We start from the raw sequence: 19069 nt of genomic DNA, 5'->3' as shown, positions 1-19069 counted from the left end.
CTCAGCACAGCACAGACGTAACAGACTCAGGGGGAGCTGAAGATGTAAAACTTCAGTGTTCTAATTCTCATACGCAAGTTTCATGAAGTAAAGACGCGTATATACGCGAGTTTCACACTGCAAAGTCGCGTATATGTCAGTTTGTGAAAAAGCAGTGGGGGAAGACTCAGAAAAGGGGTCTGATATGATCCAGTCCAATATATGCTCTATTGGTTAATAGTTACAGTCTGCTGAGGATGTTTGGAAATGTTTTGATACTTGTAAGATGTTAGAAGTGTTTAATCCTAACTTGATGATGATGAGATCTTGATGCTTATTATTGGTGTATGCATGATCAGATCTAACTACAGATGGCACAGGCTCAGGGGGAGCATATACTTCAAATAATGCATTGTTGGCATTATGGTTAAAAGTTGTTGATAAAATCTATGAAGCTAAATGATACATCTTGTTGTTTGATCAAAGGAATGGCATTGCAGGCTGATGGTACAGATCATATATGATGAATGATAGTCATGGTCTTGAATGAATTGCTGGTCCTAGAACTTGCATCTACTCAGGGGGAGCATGGATGGATTGATACAACTTGGAGCCCATTCAGAAACTTCAGCATGTATCTCTGTTGTGATATCTCTTTTATGGTGTCAAGGTCATGTAACGGCCTATGTTGGTTTCCCCACTATGCCTGGGATGAATGATGTAAAGTTCATGTCTTATCATGAGTAAACTCTTAATGTATCTCCACATGGTTAGGTGGATGAGTCAATATTGGTATATCCCCACTAGTTTGGGTGATGAATGTATGTATTGAGTCTTTTGGTGATAGGAAGGTCTTCTATGGTGTATAAGTCTTTGTTCTTCTTGAAGAACATCTTTTGCAGATCTTGCCTACAGTCAAGGGGAGCATGAACAGCACAATTCAGCAAGAGCAGGATGGATAGATTGGTACACTTTGGCATACACAAAGGGGGAGCACATTTGGAGATTGCAGCAGGTACTCAGGGGGAGTATGGACAACAGAAGGTATACCAAAGAAGAGGATATCTTGGTTCGCCCTTTGCCCTTGATGTCAAAGGGGGAGAGTGACTTGGTGTGGTGGTTGCCATCAAGTCCAAAGGGGGAGATTGTTGGCATTATGATTCAAGTGTTGTCCTTGATGGCAACTTACTCAGAGGTTGGTACAGGTGATGGCAACTTAATCAGAGGACAGATCTGAGTACAGCAGGCCAAGACAGTTCATACACGCAGGTTCGTTAAGCCCAAGTCGCGTGTACACGCAGGTTGGCTTCATTAAAAGCGCGTGTATGTGGAAAACTCATTTTGGTCCGTGGCGGTTATTCCTTGGAAGTTGTGCCTATGGTTTTGGACCATGGTGTCTCGACGAACGTGTCGATCCCTAGCATTGAGTTGATGGTATTGGATTTCTATGGTTTTGGCCCTTGGTATTGAGCAAGGCCTAAAGCTATATAAGGAGAAACATCATTAGGCCAATGTGCAAGAGTGTGTGAGTGATGAAGATATGAGGAAGTGTGAGATCCAAGTGCTGGTTATGGGTTGGTGATCTGAACCAAGGTTTCACTCATGTGGAGGATGATGAATGATGGAACGAGATCTCAAGGCTTGGAATGATTATCTTCATATGGTTTGACTGTGGATAGATCAGATCTACTGACGCATGTTTATTATTATGATCTGGGTATGTTTTGATGTATGATATAGTTGCAGAGTTATAAGTTAGAATTTGCAGATCTGTACGCGGGTTGGCTTTGGTAAAAGAGCGTATACACGCAGGTTGGGTTCATCCAAGTAGCGTATACAATGTGAAGTATGATATTTGAAGATGAAGTTGGATCTGGTTGTTGTTATGTTGTCTGGTTGTTGTTGACAGGGTTACAGTGATTCAGAATTGGGTGTTTCAGTGATTGATGATGCAGGTTGTTCTACAATGGTGATTGTTTCATGGATCCAGTATGAAAATGTATGAAACGTGGTCCCGGGTAGATCGTAGGCCGGCACCTACGTACTGGTAAACATATCAGCCAATACCAGAGCCAAGGGGTTGTAGCTCCCTTCCACTAGCAGCTGGAAAACGAGTAAAGAAGCATTTTGTAGGTAGGCACCTACGTACTAGTAAATGGATCGGCTAGTACAAAAGCTAAGAGGGTTGTAGCCCTCTGCAGGTTGTAGCCTGCGTGCTGGTAAAGGACTGCACCAGTACATTGTAAAAGAAGTTTCTCATTAAACAAGAAAGAGACAAATTGCAGCAGGTGGTTTTCACCCACATTGGGTTTCCACCTTATATCATGGTGTTCATGTGTGTGGCTTTTGTGTGATGATCTGTTCTGTTATATTGCACATGTTTACTGTTAATATGCTTAATAATATTCTGATGCATTTACTGAAGATAAGATTAACTGAATCATAAGATCTCTGCATATACGCTAGTTTCTTTAGACACAGTCGCGTGTACACGCGGGTTCACTTAACTGAAGTCGCGTATATGTTTCTGAGCATGAAATTGAAAAGGTTTTACTAATCTGATAATACTGATTCACCCCCCCCCCCTCTCAGTATTATTTCCAACAACAACCCTACTAATTGGATTAGTTCCATATTTTCAAGGTGGAGAACTATGACCTCGTCTAGCAACATCCATTCTTGCCTGATACTAGGAAATTCAACATAAAGAACCTGGCTATGTACCTAGTAAGTTTACCGTAGTGAAACTGGAAGGTATTAAGAAACTGGTCAACTCGTATTCAATAGCCTTAATACAGGTTGGTCATTTTCCCTCAATGAATACTTGTGGTTGAGCGTCAGTATGAAAGATTTAGCTAACGAAGCTGGATTTAGGCTGTCATATTGAAATGACTGAACCTAGCCTTCCTTGCCCTCCTCAAGTTTGGTGCCTGCCCTAACCTTCTGCACTTCCCTATGCCTCTGCCCTGTCGAGAACCTATGTGTTGTTGGTGAAGTTGGATTTCAAATACAGCATGGTGTAGCCCTTTTATTATACGATGCATTCCTCGGTAAGGTTACTATATTTTTCCTTCAATATTTGCCCTTCTGGAATGCTCTCAACACATAGGGCCGGCCTGACTCGAATAATGACTCACATGGCAAGTCAATCTGTCTTTCAAGACCTTCTAGCTTGGGTAAGGGATCTGACCTAGTTGACCTTATCGATTGGGTTCCATACTTCTCTATAGCATAGGGTCGGGTGTACTTACCAGCCAGCTATGGAAGGAGGTATTACCTTATCTCAGATCAGGACCAGCTTTCCTCCCCTAAGTCTTTCCAAAGGCTTGAATAGCCAAAATAGAACTTTAAGACCTTATAGGATAGGCTCTTTTGCCTTCGGTAATCAAAGAGAGATAGAATCGAGTGTCTGGAGCACAATTCTTTCACACACTAGGAACGACAGGACCTTAGTTGACCAAGTTGAGTACCAGTGGACCTAGTGGCTTCTCCAACAACTCTGCCACAACACAGATTCCTCATGGAGCAATCCCTTCTAAGGAACTCCACAATCCGCAGAGATGTAGTGAGCTAATTGAACTGATAGAAAGTGCCTACAAAGCCTATTGATTGAGAGGGTAAATTCAGTAAGCAAACCTGCTGTTATGGGTTATTGGATCTTACCCTGCATGATCCTAAGTAATGGTTGGAGGGTAGGGCATAGGTGGGTCAATTCACTCTATAAACATGGCGTTACCTAGCTATCATGGTTGGGGAAATTAGCTCTATAAACCTGGCTAAAAGAAAGAAGGAAGAGTATGACAGAATAGGAATAGGAGAGGTCATCAATAGCTCCGACTGAAGGATCTATCCGGTTGGGAGGAGAACTCATTACTTCCACCGGTTGTTAATTTTCTATGGTTGGCTTATGTAGATGTAGTTTTCTATGGCTGGCCTGTCTAGGAGCATTCTTTCTTTCCTGTGGCTATAGTGGATTGGTCGACTCACCCGCCTACACCCCCAGTGAATGAAGCTGAACCCGTGCGTGTTAACTTCTCTCTACAACCGGGCACCTATACTATTCTAGTTAGGCCTCCCAACAATGATTTGAGTTGAGGGAGCTTGAGCTCAACTACAGCTTTCCTTCCTCCGGAGTAGCTCCTCAATAAAATGGATAGCTTTCCCTGCTAGGCCATCCCTCACCCCCGGTAGCTTGAACAATCCAATGAAGCTGGGCTCTTGCCCACCACCGGTTGAACAAACTAGTTGAATTGGACTACGTTTTGTTTAGCTATGGCTCCTCTTCAAGGCCGATATAACGTATGTAATTTAGGGAGGTTAATAGCTAGTCATTTCCGGTTGAGAAACTATTATGGAAGGAGGAATTCGAGCCTATCCTTCTCTGAGCCTATCCTTCTCAAACTAGTTTCACTCGCTGGAGAAAGTAGTTGAGTCAACTGACTAGTTCTGGCTGTTCCCGACCGAGCTAGTAGCCCTACCATTTGGCTTTTCTTGTCCGACCATCCAGCTGGCCATCCTAGTTGAGCATTCTTTCTAACACTCCCTGCTTTGTTTTCTCCTTGTTGACATAAAGGTAGTCTACTCACTCGTCACGAGATAGTGAAATGAGGAGGAAGGACCAGTGAGATCTCTATCCATTCCTGCTCATAGTTGAATGGGTGGTAAATGAACTGGAGCCCAACCCGTAGGAGCCCAACGAAGATAGCCTCAAACTGTATTATCATATTCTATGACTACTTAGGACAACCAAACAATAATATAAGAAAATGGACGGTCTGGTAGCAGCTAAAAAACGATTGGATGGTCCCCAGCTAACAAGCTACTTCCTTCCAAAAACAAAGGGACTGGATAGAAAGAAATGATGGTCCAGCTAATTCTTGCCTCCCACCGGGCGGGGGTGTGGCAGGAGAACGATAGTTGAAGCTTGTCCTCCCAAGGGGTGAGGATGGAGGGGAATACATTTCAATAGCTAATCTAAATAAAGAATAGCTAGTCCTCCCAATAGTACACCCCTGGTGAAGGATGGCAAACCCAGATTGCAGTTTTAGGCTTGTCCAAAAGCATGCTCCTCAAGACAGGAACTTCAGAATGCTCGACCGGTTGGATAAAAGTTCAGGATGGAGTCACCTTACTTTCTTTAACTCCCTCCCTGTTTCATTTATAGTATACTCCCTCGGTAATTGAAACGAAGTACTGTCTAGCTCAAAAATGATTTCGTTACCCAATCCGCACCAACGGTTTCCCTATCTAGCTTTGTTGGGTTGCCCTATCTAGAAAGCTTTCATTATCCACCCCCACCAGTTGAACTCCCTCACTCATTAAGAGGCTAGGGAAGGTAGAAAATAATGCTATCACTCTAATTAAGCTACTTCATTAAGAAGCTTATCTAAGAAAGTTGAGATGAGAAGCTAGGAGAGGAAGCCTTACATGGACTCATCTAACCGAAACATTCAGACTCCCTCATTCATCTAAGAAAGCTTATCTAAGAAGGAGGGCTTAAGAAGGGTATGTCGATTGTAGAAACCATGGCATTGGCACATGAAATGGTAAGGGAGTTGTAAGGCATGTGTGGGGCAGCAATGTTTTTCTAAAACTGGATATGGCTAAAGCCTATGACAGGCTGGAATGGCCTTTTTTTCTTAAAGGTGCTTCGAAAGCTCATCTTCCCGCTTTCTGGTTTACTTTCAAGATCCAGCTTAGGTATCTTATATAGTGAAAGCTGCGTGATGAATTTCATTGCCGGGCCAGAGCCCTTCTTTCTGATACGGATTTGGGTGCCTCGCCTGAAGCGTCTCATTCAAATATAGATATTACAGATCCGCATACGAAAGATTGGAATGACCGGATAACTGCCCAAAGCACTACTAAATGGGTGTCAAACAGGAATGAAATGGGATGACTGATTGATGGATACATGGGAATATTCCACTCCTGAACGACTTGGTACTCCCTCTTTCTCTATGGATCGAGCATATGAGGTTCCACTCTACCGCACCAATCCAGGAATTGGAATTGATAGATGTTCCTCCTGGTGCCTTGCCAGAAGCTCGTTTTCCAACGCGAAAATGGAATATTTGAAGATCCCATCCCCGGAACTGGAAAAGGACCTAAACTCATGATAGAAGCCTAATGCAATCTAGTTTTCCCACTTTTCTAGTTACGGAGAGAGAATCCAACTCTACTTCATTCACAAAATAAAGAGTTCCAGAGGCTGACGTTCCAAACCCAACGTATGAAGATGTTGTTCCATAAGAATAGAATTCCTACTCGAATCTAACTGAATAAGCTGTTAAAGAGGCCGTTGTTCCAGGCCTAGAATAGGAGTGGCTCCGTGACTTCTTTCTACCTTACTAATTGTACCCAGATAATCAATGTCTTCACCCTAACCCATACACCTATCCATATTTTGTCGTATCCACTGCATGCCCTAATAAGTCTAGCTCGTATCACCCGAGCTCGTATCATTCAAATAGAAAGAATTAGTGACCAGATCCATGTACCAAAAAGAAGTTGTTGAAAGACATGATGCCCCGAAGCCCTCAATTGGTGGGAGGCCCAGTCTTAAAATCAAGATCGTCCCGTGAACAAATGATCGATGCCCGGCCCTCAAGCACTGGCCTAGTAGGAGTAGTCCCTTCCCATGCCTTCCTATGCTATGTTCACCATGCCATTAAGCCCAGGAGCTACAATCGATAAATAAGAGTCGACTGACCAGAAAGGAATGTCCCTACCCTAAAGCCGAAACGATTGACTATGAGCCGAGAAGAAGGAATCTAGTTGATTGATATGGGCTAATAAACAGAAGTCATAAAAACCGAGACAGAATGAGATTGAGTAGAAGCAAAGTACATGGAATAGAGAAATGTTCCGAGACCCTCGTTGTGACATAAGCCGAGAATGAATGAATGACTATGCGCCAAGAAAGAATGACAGCTTGATGTTCGCAGATTGTATTCTATTCATCGTGGAATCGTTGGTGCAGTTACCTCGAAGAGAAAGATCGGCTTGAGGACCGTGGACAACAAAAGGCTATACACATAGGGAGGTTTCGACTATTCTAGACTTATGGTTAAGGGTCAAGTCTTTCTGGCTAGTGCCAAGACCTTTCATAAGCAAGCTCTATTTCCTGTCGTGAGCGCATTGTAGTTTTATCGCTGGCTTTCGAGACTCCACGTGTTGGGAGTTGGCGCCTACATAAATGGAAAATAGGAATATCTAGAAATAGTCATAATAGGAATACTGCAACTGCAACCATAACAGTAACCGCTACAGAAAAAGGAGCAAGCTATTGGATCTCCTCGCCCGCCAGCCAATAAAAATCCCAATCGAAATTCAACAGGAAAGCAAGCAGAACAGTAATAAGAGGATGTGCAAGTAGGCTCGACCGCTAGGGAGAGGAATATTAGCAACCAAAATATGATTCTTTTGTAGTCTTTCCCACTTTCATAACCTTGTTAGTAGCAGCCTTAGGTGAAACAAGTAGTTGACCAAAACCCGAGTCCACGATCTAAAGTAGGAGTAGGTATTTCAGAGCCTCCTTCTCGTATGTATTATAAATCGTAACCACAACAAGAAGAGTAACCGGAGTAGTAATCGCAATAGGCAGATACACTAGAAGGAGCAGGAGTAGTAGGAGCTGGTCTATTCGTAATCGCCACAGGAACCGTAACCGAAATCACAATAGCAAGCCATCGAGCAAATATCCTCTGTTTGATGTATTGACTCTTGTTGCCTGCAGGCGAGTTGAACGAAGGGTTTCATAAGGGAAGGAAATATCGTATAATGAAGGAAAGTCCTAAGGGTGAAAGGCAGGAGGGAAAGACTCCCCGAAGGGGTACTTGATCCTACTCATTCATTCATCTAATAAGAAGCTCAAAAAGGTAAGGGAAACTTCTAGGTAGTATAAGACAGACTTCCCTAACCATTCATTCAGCTAATAAGAAGGTTGTAAGGAAGTTTGAACTCATTCACTCATTATTCCAGGCTTTACTCACCTAATTAATAAGCTTAGAAAAGAAGATGATTCAGCCTCTCCCCGAAGGGACATAAGAAGGAATCTAATCAAGAATATGATGAAACTGCTCCATTAAGAAGGAAGAAGAAAGACTAAAGAAATGATCCCGCTTGCTTGACGTTAGGAGGGAAAGGAAGATGATTCAGCTACTCAGAAAGAAGCTAATAAGGTTTGACCTATCTACCTAAGAAGCTAAGAAGGCTTCTTACTCGCTCATTCATTTAGCTAATAAGAAAGATAAGAGGGAAAGGAAGGTAAGAAGGTTTTACTCCACTACTCATTAACTCAAGGTAGGAGAGGTAGTAAGGAATGTCTTATAGGAAGGAATAGGAATGGCTGGAACTAAATCCAAAAGGAAGGGGAAGAGAAGTGAACTCATCTTCAACAGAATCAGAGTCTTCATCATCCTCAACCCTTTCTAAGCAATCGCAGAAGCACTCGCGAAAAAGTCAAATCTCAAGGGAACTTCCAAAGTCACATCTGGTCTCTATGAAAGCTGTTGACATTCTTTCTAAAAGAAATATAGCTTCAACTTCTCACTATCCATCCCTTCAATAAGTGCAGTTAGAGCTCAGACAACTAAAGAACTACACCAAAGATCTCGATCGTTTTATCACAATCCTTGAAGAACAAAAGCCTACAGGAGATGTAGTTCCACATAGTGAAATGGAGATCATAGCAAAAGCAAGTATTATCAGCGTTATGTCACAGCAAGCTCAGAAATGGGTAACACATCTTTCAATAAATGTCTTTGGGAAAACCCACACTGACATTTATGCCAACTTGGATTCTGGCTCAGATTTGAACTGCATATGGTTGGGATATGTTCCGGGTCAATAGTGGGAGAGGTGTGGTGCAAGAATTCATGTAGTAGATGGAAAGCAAGTCGAGACCAATTGGTTTGGTTGGGGTTCAAGGAATTCATGAATTGAAGATCCGACTATCTAAAGTTAGATTTTCACATAAAAAAGGACTTGAAATGGAGATTCTCCTTGGAAATCCATTCCTCACCATGATCCAACTAATCACTGTCTCGAAAGAAGGAATTAGAGGATATATGAATGGTAAGCACGTCCTATTCATATTTGTTGTGCCCACCCAATCATCTCGAATCCAACAAGCAACGGTCTGTGCCTACGACGAAAGGTTACGTAATGGCCTTAGTCATGCACATCCTACGATCAAACTACAGTGCGCTAACGTGTGTGACTATATTATAAACTCCTTTCAACCATGCGCGACTAATATTCGAGTGAGTGTGCTGCGGACGAAAGGTGACGGAGCAAGAAAACTACAGTGCGCATAAGCATAGCGCTAGACTCACTATTATAAAGAGCAAAAGCCCCTTTCGCATAATAGACGTGCCCGACAAACAAGTTGCCCTTACTTGTTTTCTCATACTGTTGCTTGTTACAACAAGTTACCCTAAAGCCTACATTTGCTAGGTTGGAGTAGAAGGATTTGTGCTCTATCAACGATGTTGGATCTGGTCTCTTTCCAAGAGTGGCTAGTAGTTATTCTGCACCGTGGATTTATGGTCCAGTTCTTGATTCATCTCGCTCATGCAACAATCTATATACGTAGGAAGTATCCTCTTCGCCTGCCATTCAGAGTGAATTCTTTCTCCCCGCCCCCACATAGACACCTTTACCTATGAGTTGAGTAGTGTATGGGGGGAAGCATGTGATGGGAGAGCTAAGTCTACCTATTGATCGATTTAGAGTGCCCCGTCTCAATGAAATGGGTGACCTTCCTTCTCAGGCGGTACTCTTGCTCTTCCTAGCTCGAAAAAACTCCTTGAACTAGGAAGCGCAAGAACCTACCAGACCTTCTTTTCCGGCTAGGAAGCGAATGAGGAAGAAAACTCCTATTGCTGTTACGGCTAGTGTGAGTTGCTCATAGGTCAGTGGTTCAATCTATACTTTCAGTAAGTGGGTTAAGTAAGAAAAGGAAAGAGAGCCAGCTAGCCAAGTTACTGTTCTCTAGTAGTAGTAGTAGTCTCGTCTATCTCTGCTTTCTCTCGTACTATCGCTTTCAGCTTTTAGCTGTCAGGAAAGCAGCTCATGAATTCATTCCTTCAGTCTGGCAAGTGGATTTTCTTAGAGAGTCTGTACTTTCAGTTCCAACTGTAAGTGGTTGTAGAGAGAAAGAGGGGCGTCTGGGCTCGTTCTCTCCTCTCGCACGCTCTTTCCATTTTTAAGTCCTTCGGTTCATGGCTTTTAAGTCGGTTTTCATCACCTTTCACTCCTTTTATCGCAGAGGGAAGTGATTGATTTATTTCTCGGCTTGCAGTATCGATACTCTGGGCAAGTGCTAGTGCTAGTGGTTTTGCTCATACAGTCTTTCCTTCCGAATTCAACTCCTGAAGTGACTTCTTTCAGTACTGGGACTCAAGTCAAGTAGTTGAGATAAGTTGTTTGCTCTTTGTCAGGTGCCGTAAGTTCCTTCTATCCGTTAGGTTAGCTTGTTATGTCAGTGGTTCAAGTCAATAAGCGAGGAGATCTATTGGCATAGCATAGAGAACAGTCACTTGCGGTAGTTTTGGGAAGAGAGTAGGCAGTTCAGAGAAAGATTCCCCTTTTCTTACTTCATTTACCCACTTTGAGCAAGCGTGTTGAACTCTCCAATTTAGCGGGTACCAGGGCTACTAATCGAGAACTGATAGGCCACCTTCTCACTCTTCAATTTTCCACTTTGACTATGGGTACACTGAGTTAGTGTATCAAGTCATAAGGCCAGGTTCTCCCTCTTTCATTTCCCACGGTCGCTCACTAAGCAAGGCTAGTCATCCCAAGCCAGCGTCCTCCCATCCATCCTATCTAGCCAGACCAGTCACTATATCCAAAGCCATAGCCAGTCGGCCAAAACCAGCAATAGATCCAGATAGAAATAGAAGCAAAGACAGTGGCAGTAGCAGCATAAGATTAAGCCGTTCACTAAGCAGTTTATCCAGCAGTAGACCCACCAGCAAGAGTATATGTGGATTCAGTGGACCTAGTTGGGGCATGAAAACCTTATCGCCGAGCTCTGCTATTAAGAGAAAACCTCTCCTTTTAGTCGAGCTAGCTTACGCTTCCTCATTGCCAAAGGAAGAAATGAAATTCTTCTGGGTCGGTGGGTCAAGGTGGTAAAGAACTTCACAACACAGATGATTAACGGAGCAATTCCCTTCTAAAGAACTTCGTAACATAGATGATTAACGGAGTAATTCCCTTCTAAGGAAATCCGTAACGTAGATGATTAACGGAGCAATTCCCTTCTAAAGAACTCCAAAATCTGTGGATATGTAGTTAGCTAATTTCATAGACAGAAAGTTCCTACAAAGCCTATTGATTGGAGTGGTAAATCCTATCTATAAACCTGGCCTATCTATCTAGCTTCCTATCCAATCTAACCCTTCGTACTTGGCTGTCTTCCCCATCTCGTCTGACAAGCTTTCTTCCCTATGTATGGGGCGGGAGGCATAATAATCAAGACGATCAGAACGCAGATCCTAACTTGAACTACTATCAACTGCAACTTGAAGTACCCCTACCAAATAGTACAGCCAAGACCATTCTAACCATCCCCCTACCACTACTACTTCCATCTAGCCAACTATCCACTAATCTTTATAGCAAATACTCACACCTACACTTATGCTGAGCGCATTCTGACCTAGCTTCCTAATGAGTATGAGTACGGGTCAAGCTTATCCTTACTTCCCCTACCTCTCTAGGATAGGTATAAGAGTATGTCTTACCTTCTATCTGTCTTTGGAAGTAAGGATAGAACAACCAACCCTTTCTTATCCCATCCCGCAGTGGAACAACCAACCCTTCTTGTCCAGTAAAAACAACTAGTTAGGACAATTTATGGATAAGTCCCTAAGTATGGGGCTTAAAGCCTTATCTATTCTGGTTGAAGCATCATAAATTAATTCTTATGTAATATTCTTTCGGTAGTTTCACTACAAATTTGCTAAGAAGCTACCGAATCATTTTCATTTCAGAATGAGGTTAGGTCTTGAAGATTGTGGTCTAGGATTAGATCTTCTCTTGTTGTTGGTAAATGACTGATGCAACTAAAACAACCTGATTGAAGAATGAAATGACATAAAGAGATATGGTCTGGAAGAGATTTGGCCAGGATATATTCTCTTTTTTTTGTGAATGACCGATGCAACATATATAATAGAGGTCAAGAAGCTAGGATGCGTAGCTTGAAACATTCGACCTTGAGTTACTTATTGGGTGGGGGGGCCGAATGAATATGGAAGGTGAGAGCGAGACCATCACTCGATCAATGATTAGACAAATCGATGGTTCAAATGAATCAAAACGAAGTGGATGCGCATATAGCCTTTAAGGTTGTGTCCTCAAAGAAGTGATTCTTGTACCAGAGATTAGAAAATATATCAATCTTGTGAAAACTACCGCAACATATAAAGATATGAGGCATTTCCCTTCTACAAATCCCTCACCATATGAATAGTGAGTGACTCCGTCCCTCCTGAAAACGAATTGAAATGAAGTTCTGCATCAAGGATGTGTAAGCATGCTCGACTGTTAAGGAGAGGAAGCCCTCGGCAGGGCTCTCAATATAAGGAGAGGAAATTTTGATCTAATATCTCCATTCTGAGATTGCATAATTACATATATAATATATGCATTATTTGCTAAAGCATAATTACATCTTTGCAGATTGCGGAGTGAAATAGAAGGGTGCTACAACAAGCTCGACCATAAGAACTGGCAGGGGCTCGACTATTAAGGAGATGGATTTATCACTCGACCATAAGGGAGAGGGCCACCATCGAATTGCTCCACAAAGAATCGATGTTTCGGAGTGAAAAAGAGGATGCGCAAGCACGCTCGACCAACACCCCCGCACCCAATAAGCATCAAGGACCAGCAGGGCGAGGTAACGTGGCCCCTCTCAAATAGGTAACTAAGACGAGCAACTCTCTTTTGGGGGAGGGGCCCCAAAAGGGAGGACCGACAGGGTGTGTAAGCACACTCGAATGTCAAGGAGAGGGGCTTGACTGATAAGGAGAGGTCCAGCAGGGTGAGGTAATGAACGCTCGACTAAAAGGAGAGGGCTCAACCAATGCCCCCCATCCAATAAGTAAAATGAAACTTGAAGAACTAAAAGGCTGCCATTGGCTCGACTGTTAGCCCCCCCACCCAATAAGTAAATTGAAGCTTGAGTTGCTCGACCAATTCCCCCCCACCAAATAAGTAAAATGAAGGTAGGGCGCAATCAACGGGAGAGGAAGGCATGACTCGACCAATGGGAGAGGATGCCCTCGACAGGGCTCGACTAGTAAGGCTACCATCGTGAGCCTGCTGAACTCTTTTTTAGTTACTTATTTGAGAGGGGCCACCCAAAATTAATTTCTTTCTTTCTTCACCTTTAAGGAATGGGGCAAGGGTGCATAAGCACGCTCTCAATTAAGGAGAGGGACGAAGTCACTCACTCATTCCGATGGGTGAGGGTTTGAACGCTCGCTTGACATTAGGAAAGTGAGGATGCTAACGCACACTCAACTATCAAGGAGAGGATGCATAAGCATGGCTCGACCAACGGCCCCCACCCAATAAGCATCAAGGAAGCAGGCGACTATAGGAAATCTAAGGAGAGGAAGGATGGCTCATCCAAAGACTATTTACCCACCCAGCCCAATCCCCAGTGAGGAAAGACACATATTTTTTCCAAATCTTTCCATTAATAAGTATTGATATAGTTTCGAAAGGATTCAACCTTGCCCGATGCGGACAAGCGACTACGTGCCTCTCCCCCTTGGTCGAGAGTTCACTTGCTCACGCTTTTTTACCTATATTTTAAATATTTCTCTTAAAAAGAGGCAGTATTGATACGGTTTCAAAAACATTCAACCCTTTCGTATTTTATTAAGTATGGACATTTCAGTTAAGTACAAAAGAAATTAAGTTCAGAAGGAATGAATAAGGGAATGAGACGACTATTTATTGGACTATTCCATAAACAGATTCTACCAAATTTATCTACACTAAATTCCCCATTTCTCTCTTATATTGTAGTAACGCCCTTAATCATGGGTTTTGAAAAATACTTTTCATGTCATTCCCATTTAGGTCTGATTCAGATTCCTCTGCTGTTTCCTCTTCTTCCCAAACCTTTCTCTCGGAGTGATAAAGAAGATGGTACACCCGAATCGTATTCTTCGAGTTCTTATTGCTTGCTAGAAATCCTACTTCTGCAATTGGTAGGTCACTGGGTTATTAGAATAAGTGGTGTTTTCCGTAGTTTTCCCATGTTACAACTTTCGTACCAATTTGATCGATCCGAAATAAATTGGTTAAACATTCCACGAGGGAGCCCGATCTTGACTCTTATGTGTGGTATTCATTCCCATTCGGCTCTTGGAATCACATCCAGTAGTGGTTGAAATAGCTCGCAAAATCCAACCACTTTACCTACTTTATCACCCCCAATTGTTCTCCCTACCTCTATCGAAACTGAATGGTTTCATGTTCCTTCATCGATTGGTTATTCCTCTCCGTTCACATCTCTTTTTCCAATTTCGGTCTCAATTGGTTCACAAGATTCAATGGCCGAGCAAAAAGAACCCAATCGTTTCCAATAATAAGCCTTCCTACGCCTTTTGAACCCACTTTTTTGATAAGAACCCAATGGAATCACCCCATACGAACGAAATCTTGCCAGAAAAGAATGTGTTGTGCTTGAGAACCAGTAGCTAAATAAGAATGTGCGGAGGTGGCGGGCAGATCAAACAATCCAACATCATTACAGTCCAAGCTTGTGAGTTTAGGAACGTGGAGTGCGGCCAGCCATTTGATTGAGGTAGGTGGGGCATGTATATTTCTATGTGCTTATCTGTGCATGCATGGTTTGTATGGCTGATTCATGTAGGTAGGTAGAATGAATATAGAAAGGGGTGTTCGGTGAAGTGGTTGGCTTTGGAAGGCAGGGAGGATGGTCTAGGAAGGTTTGGAAAGGACAAATAAGCCCGGTTAAAGGAATCCACACCAGGCTCACTCTATTATATATCTATACGTCCACGGATTCTCTATTCTACATAGATAATGGATGGAAAAGAGAGAGATTCTTTGGAAATGCGGGGCGTGGGGTAACACCCCCCCCGCACTGGTGATGCCACGATCATTGATTGAGCACAAAACCTGCCACGATATGCTACAAAAATGTTCCACAATGCAACCTATTTTCTTGCTTGGACCTGCCTGGGATGGGATATTCCTACTCCAGATCATTCATCCCAGATAGAGAAGCCAGTCTTGCCTTCACCCACCACTCTAGTTGATAGGAGTATTACAATTCCTCCCATAGAGAGCCTCAAACAAACTCATCTCCAAGGATTCTTGATATCGCTTATTATAAGCAAACTCTACATTGGAGGATATGTCCTCTACTTCCTTTATTAATGCATGATATTCATCCTCAAAATGTCCTAAAGAATCCTACTATCCCTCTATATTTTTCCATATATCTGTGGATGAGAAGTTGTACTAAAGGATAACTATGCCCCAAAGCCTATGAACAAATCCTTCCAAAACGTAGAATTGAGGTTGGAATATTTATTTGATATAATCCTCTTGGGAACTCCATGCAACCTCATTATCTCCTTGGGTTATGTATTATGTGCCAAAATATTTGGCGGGCCCTCACGTGTTAAATTGCCCTACAATTCACCACCACCCGATTACTCGTCGACTACATCCAATGACCCACTACATTTTTCAGACCCCCCTAAAGCAACAAGGTTTAATGATGGGGGGGGTTTGAAAAGTAGCGTACCGCCCCTCAACGTGGTGGCCTTAGGTGAGTTCAGACCCCCCCCACCATACATCTGATACCACCGTACCCCCCCTCAGAAAATGGTATTTCCTTCCCGCCTAACGTGTATTCCGGCCTAATGCGCATTCCCGCCAATGGTAGCCTCCACATCCTATCACAACTGCCACTCCCATCATGCCACCTCACCCTATGTCCCGTCACTCCCGCCAACGATCCCACTCCACATATCCGCCAATCCCCAGTTGCCACATCTAAGACCGTTTAAACCTCCATTACTAACTTATTCGTTTTCCCGCGTTATTACAGGGAGTTTAATGCACCAAACATACCGTTAATCTAACAGTTAAGGCCCGATCAGAACAAATAAATAGGACATTCAACACCACAATTACACCTTTCTTTCCCCATTTAGTCAATATTTTTCCCATCCTCTATGCTATTACCTTTCTGCGGCATTCCTGCTACCTATCATTCATTAATTGATAGAGGCCTGCTACTCTGAATTCCAGTTATTATCTGACACACAATGACTTCCCCTCACTACAGTCTTCAATTTCCCAGCCTGTGATCACCATGGCACCAAAAACTATTGTTGTGAGCAATCCAATGCTTACTCCCCCTATTGATTTAGACCATATCCCACTTGTAGATGGAGATTATAAAATCACTTAAACACAATACAAATTCAACTTGTTTCAATTGCATTGTTGGTTTTGAGATAACTTCCATGACTAAATCGACGAGATACATCTATGGAAATCTAGACTCCCTCTATTTTCTATTCCTCAATCCTATCATTTTCTTGAATTTTTTCTCAGATGCCAAGCTTCTTACCTTCCAGGCAAGAGAAAAATTATCTCCCTAAATGGTGAAATTATTTTCATCATCAAAACTGACAAAATTAATCAAATGTTGCAAGTTCCTCACTGTTATTCCCTTTCCCCTTTCTCCATTAAAGCTCTTAGATAAATCCACTAGAAGTTAACTTTTCCCTAGAGAGTAACCATCTTTGAGATCTTCTTCCCTGAAGACTCTGAGCTCCCTAAGAAAAATCCCTCGTATACTTCTTCTATGTTCCATTAAAGAATAACACAAATTATTTATGTTTTGTCTTCCATTCTTGGTTACTACTCAGATGAGTGGGTAGATGACCCTATTCTAGGCTTTCTACCCACCCTTTCTTTAGAATAAGGACCATCATTCACCTTTTACTATGGTCACTTCTTATCCAATATAATTCATGAACAATTCATTCAGTTTTTAACTAAAGGAATGTTCATATATCCATCCATTCTGATGTATATGTTTCTATTTCTCCAAGCAGATAAGTTTCCATCCTTAGCATAAAAATTAGATCAGTGAGGAGAGCCCCTGTTAGTTTTTTTCTGGAATTCCTTTGTCAAAAAATAATCACAGGATTACATCCTTTGAAAGTTTATAGATCAGTTTGTATATCCAGCCACTTGTGTGTTAAGTGGCCAACAGGTTCCAAGGATCAATGAAGAAATTCAGAAGGTTTTGAAGCTCAGTGAACAGGTTAAAATAGGGGATTGGTATATTTACCAATCGTTTACAGAGATTAGAATGTATGGTTCAGAGATGCCACCATACAAACTGCCCAAATATGTTTCCATGAGGATATTTTCTTTGAATATATCAAACAAATAATTCATTCTAATAATATTCATTTTGTGGCAGCCAAAAAGAAATCCCAGTTTAGGATCAAGACAAAAGTTGGACATTTTATTTGTAATAGTAGAGCAGTAGTAAAGGAAGAAAACCTCCCGGTGATACAAGTGAACTTTCCTCTCAGCTTTGCTTGGTCTTATGCCCCCTTTATGGTAATTTCTAAATTGAAAGTAGAATAAAAAACTACACCATATGTGCACACACAGAGGCTTCACATTGAAAAGTATATGAACCAATAGACTTGGGTGGAAAACACATTGTAGGAGGCCGAGGAGCAGAATATTTCAAGGAAAGCTTCAAAGACTCCAATACCCAAAGAGAAAATAGATAAGAGATCAAAAGAGGATGATTCTCCAATCATCGAAGTCTCAGCCAAGGAATTTAAAATATACGCTAAGAAGCTCAAATCAGGTTCTAGTTCTAAAATAGAATTTCCATCACTGGAGAATACATAAGGCACTATTGTGCTCTTAATATTGAATACTTTCTAGCTATACAGTGGAACTAAAATGTCTCCATCATCTCCCATAGTTAGAAAGGCTATTCTAGCTATTATCCCTCAAACACCCGAAACTTCCACAGAGCAGAGAGAATTGCCCATTTTTTAAAGACACAAGGAAATCAAGAAAAGGAATGTGGCCATTCATGACAACATATCAGCTCAATTACAAAAAAAATCCTCCTCCATCCATCACAAACTCATTTCAACATATGATATAGAGAAGGGAAGAATTCATATGGAATTCTTGTAGGCCTAGGTCCCTCAACCAAAGTCAGCAGTAGACTTCAAACATACCACTTTTGAATTTGAGTCAAATGATGTGCATCCATTGGATCAAATAGATATGCACAAACAAGCAGATGAGATGGTATATTCGACTTTCACACAAACTACTATCACTGCCTCAAAACTACAGCTCGCTCTAAACAATGTGTAGTCTCAACGCAAATTGGAGAAAGTCTACTCATTGACTAAAGATACTAGAATCAAATACTTGGAGGATATGGTAGTCAAAGTAGGCCTTGATCCAGAAAATGCAAAAGTTACGGAAGAAATAATAAAAAATAAGAATGTTGATATTGCAGCATTAAAAAAGAAATTGAAGTTGCCAACGATAGAAGACCCCCAAGCTAAAGAACTCGGAGAGGTAGAGCCACAAAAGGAATAAATGCTAAAGTTTCTTGTGGAGAAAAGTGACCAAATCAAAATAATGGAAGCTGAAATGGACAAGCTTATAAAGGAAAAGGAACATAATGAAGAGCTTATAGTTGTTCCTCTTGATGCAGTTCCATTTGCATCTCTGCTATAGGCAGGTGTCCTTACAACAAATAGTACAACTAGATAATCATCCTCAATAGTGATTCCCACTTTTGTGGTGGATGAATCAGTTAAATTGGCTCAATCTATGGAAAATATCACTATACATGGAGAAGTGCTGAAGAAACATAAGTACGAGATAAAAGTTTTGCATGAGTAGAGTACAAGGTATGGAAATTCCTACTTGATAGAAACACAGAAAACTCAGACCTTGTCCCAAAGATTGTAGAAAATGGAAGAAGGTTGTGCCATGGGAAAAACATTGGCATAGG

The sequence above is a fragment of the Pinus tabuliformis genome, chromosome 4_1, assembly GCF_031772625.1.
Source record: "Pinus tabuliformis cultivar Carrire ecotype Pingquan chromosome 4_1, CPIR1, whole genome shotgun sequence".
In the NCBI taxonomy this organism is placed as follows: domain Eukaryota; kingdom Viridiplantae; phylum Streptophyta; class Pinopsida; order Pinales; family Pinaceae; genus Pinus; species Pinus tabuliformis.
This window is presented reverse-complemented; position numbering follows the sequence as displayed.